Here is a 4,013-nt window from a genome sequence, read left to right as displayed (position 1 = left end):
CTTATGTATCTCAATGTACGGATGCACCAATGACGAGTTCTGAAGAACTATGTAGTGTGCTTTATTGAAATAATCGTCTTTCATGCCAATATATGTTTTCTTCCCTAAAGTTCCTTTACCAGTGAGTCTCCCCTTGTGTCGCGATTCGGGAACGCCAATCGGGGCAAGGTCAGTAATAAAGTCAACACAGAACTCAATGACCTCCTCTGTTCCATAGCCCTGGGCGATGCTTCCTTCAGGCTTAGAACGGACTTTCACATATTTCTTCAAGACTCCCATAAACCTCTCGAAGGGGAACATGTTATGTAAGAACACAGGTCCAAGAATACTAATCTCCTTCACCAAATGAACTAGGAGGTGTGTCATGATATTAAAGAAGGATGGAGGGAACACCAACTCAAAGCTGACAAGACATTGAACCATATCATTCTGTAGAGTAGCTAGTTCCACTGGATTGATTGCCTTCTGAGAAATTGCATTGAGGAATGCACATAGCTTCACGGTGGCTAGACGTACATGTGGAGGTAGAATTCCTCTTAAAGCAACTGGAAGCAATTGCGTCATAAGCACGTGGCAGTCGTGGGACTTTAAGTTTAGGAATTTCTTCTCTGGCACATTTATTATACCCTTTATATTGGAGGAGAATCCTGATGGGACCTTGATGCTGCTTAGACATTCAAACATGTTGTCCCTCTCTTCTTTGCTAAGCATGTAGCTAGCAGGACTTAAGTAATGACGTCCATCATCTGTCTTCTCTGGATGAAGGTTGTCTCGTTCTTTCATGCCCTGCAAGTCCTGGCGTGCTTCAAGTGAATCCTTTGGCTTCCTGTACATACCCATGAATCCTAACAGGTTCACATAAAGATTCTTTGTCAGGTGCATCACGTTGATTGCGTTGCAGACCTCTAGGACTTGCCAATAGGGTAGCTCCCAAAAGATGGACTTCTTCTTCCACATGGGTGCGTGTCCCTTAGCATCTTTGGGAATAGATTCGCTACCTTGTCCATTTCCAAATACTACTTTCACATCCTTGACCATTGCGAGTACATCTTCTCAGGTTCGGTTATGAGGCTTCTTCCGATGGTCTGGCTTACCTTTAAAATGCTTACCTTTCTTTCTTACTTGGTGATTCAAAGGAAGGAATCGACGATGGCCAAGGTACACGACCTTTCGACATCTTTTCAAATATATACTGTCAAGGTCATCAAAACAATGTGTGCATGCATTTCCATTGTTTGTCTGACCTGAAAGATTACTTAAAGCAGGCCAATCATTGATTGTTACGAACAATATTGCTCGTAGGTCAAAGTGTTCTTGTTTGTACTCATCGCAGACACGTACACCTGGTTTGTTCCATAAAACTAGAAGTTCTTCAACTAATGGCTTCAGATAGACATCAATGTCGTTGCCAGGTTGCCTCGGACCTTGGATGAGGATTGGCATCATAATGAACTTCTGCTTCATGCATAACCATGGAGGAAGGTTGTAGATACATAGAGTAACTGGCCAAGTGCTATGACTAGTGCTCTGCTCCTCAAAAGGATTCATACCATCTGTACTTAAGGCGAACATTAAGTTTCTAGCCTCATTTGCAAACTCTAGAAATTCCCTGTCTATCGCTCTCCACTGGGACCCATCAGCTGGGTGTCTCAGCATATTGTTTACCTTACGGTCTTCTTTATGCCACCACAACAACTTTGCATGGTCTTTATTTTTGAACAAACGTTTTAAGTGTGGTATTATAGGAGCATACCACATAACCTTGGCAGGAATTTTCTTTCTAGGACGTTGTTCACCCTCGACGTCACCAGGATCATCGCGCCTGATCTTATACCGCGCTGCTTTACATACCGGGCATTCATACAAATTCTCGTATTCATTGCCATGGTAGAGGATGCAGTCATTAGGACATGCATGTATCTTCTAACTGGATTTTTAATCCCAAAGGGCAGACAACCTTTTTTGCTTCGTACGTAGTGGTGGGTAATTCATTTGGCTTCAAAAGCATCTTCTTTATGAGGTTCAATAAATTCCTAAATGCCTTGTCGGATACACCATTCTTTGCCTTCCACTATAGCAATTCCAGTGTTGTACCTAACTTTTTTTGCCCCTCTTCGGCCGTCGGGTATAGCAACTTCCTATGATCCTCAATCATGCGCTCGAACTTAACTTTCTCTTTTTCACTTTCGCATTCTTGTTGTGCATCACGAATGGCATCGCCAAGAGCATCACCGAGATCATCTTCTGCCGCTACCTCTTCTTCATCTCTCCCCATTGTAGTATCATCAAAGGCACCATACTGAGCAATAATGTCATCAATGTCTAAATCTTCTCCTTCACCTTCTTCCATCATGACCCCGCTTTCTCCATGCTTAGTCCAACATATATAGTTTGACATGAAACCTGACTTAAGCAAATATGAATGAAGACTCATTGAGCTTGAATATTCCTTTAAATTCTTACATATGGCACATGGACAGCACATGAAACCATCCTGCTTATTTGCCTCGGCCACACCTAAGAAATAGTGCACGCCCTCAATAAAGTCTTGGGAGCGGCGATCGGCATTGTACATCCAATGGCGTGACATAATCTGCATTACACGACAAATTATAAAAACCTTGAACATAATTAAGTATTTTATTACACAACATAGATGACACACACACGGTTGATTAATTAACTAAGCCTGGCTACAATATAAGCAATTCCAACTATCACTAAACAAACTAAAACTACAATGCACTTCAGTAACATAATTATTTCATGATCGTACGCAACTAAAACAGACAAATCATTCTTCTGTTAATATCAATAAGCTTCTCCTGCTAGCTCACTGCCTCATCATCAGCAGCCGCTACCTCAAGCGCACCCGAATTCTACACGTATGTAGCATAATCTTCCTCCCAGTACCAACCATCGCATCCATTGCCCTCCCACTGAAATTAAAGCCAAAAAATATTTAGTCAAAAATATTCAAGAAAAGCAGGTCAATTAGCCATAATAATCAAATGCGTAAGAAACTCACATCGCAATCCGGGCACTTGTAGAAAACACGACCCTTGTTGGGTCCCTGTCTCTTGACTCGGTACTCCATCACAATCTTCTGCTTACACTTGCCGCAGATAATAAGAGGGAGTTCTGGCCTCAGTCGTTTCGCAACCGAATGAGAGGCCGAGATTCCGGTACTAGTTGTCATCTACTTTCTATACTTATTTTTGCAAACTAGTGTAAATTTCACATTTTCTAAAATGATATATTTAAACAAAACTAAAATTATTTATTTATCTAACTAAACCATGCAATATGTACTATGTATAATAGTAAAATACCAAACTATCAAGTGATTTTACTATTGTAAATCATCATGTGATTTTGAGCTAAAAACGACATAGAAATCACATAGCTCAAAAACATGTTTCAATAAATAATCATCCGTACTAGTTGACCTTGCTTACGTGATCATCTCGGCGAGCATTTCTCCACCGGACGGCACCGTACTTGGTCAAGGAAGAGCTCTGATTCTACGAGAAAGGGAACACGGTCTTCCACGACCGTTGCCGCTCTCCCTCGTAGAATCAAAGCTCCTCCTTGACATTCGTTACCGCTCGGCAGAGAACATGCTCGCCGAGATGAACACGGTCCGCAAGTTCAACTAGTACGGATTTTCTATAATTTTCTAACTATTTACTAAGTTTTTCATTTCATGGAAAATTTAATTCTAAAAAATAAAAGGCATGATTTCTAAGTATTTCATTTCATGGAAAAAATAATTCTAAGTGACCTGCTCGATATCGGCGAGCTCGCGGGCGTTTAGGTTGCCGAGGATAGTAACATTTGTAGATGACATTTATAGATCTGAAGTTATCAAATATCCATCAAATTATAGCTCAAAAACATGTTTCAATAAATAACCATCCATACTAGTTGACCTTGCTTACGTGATCATCTCGGCGAGCATTTCTCCACCGGACGGCACCGTACTTGGCCAAAGAAGAGCTCCGATTCTACGA

This window comes from Miscanthus floridulus, chromosome 10, assembly GCF_019320115.1.
Source record: "Miscanthus floridulus cultivar M001 chromosome 10, ASM1932011v1, whole genome shotgun sequence".
Classification (NCBI taxonomy): Eukaryota; Viridiplantae; Streptophyta; class Magnoliopsida; order Poales; family Poaceae; genus Miscanthus; species Miscanthus floridulus.
Note: the sequence above shows the minus strand (reverse complement) of the source record.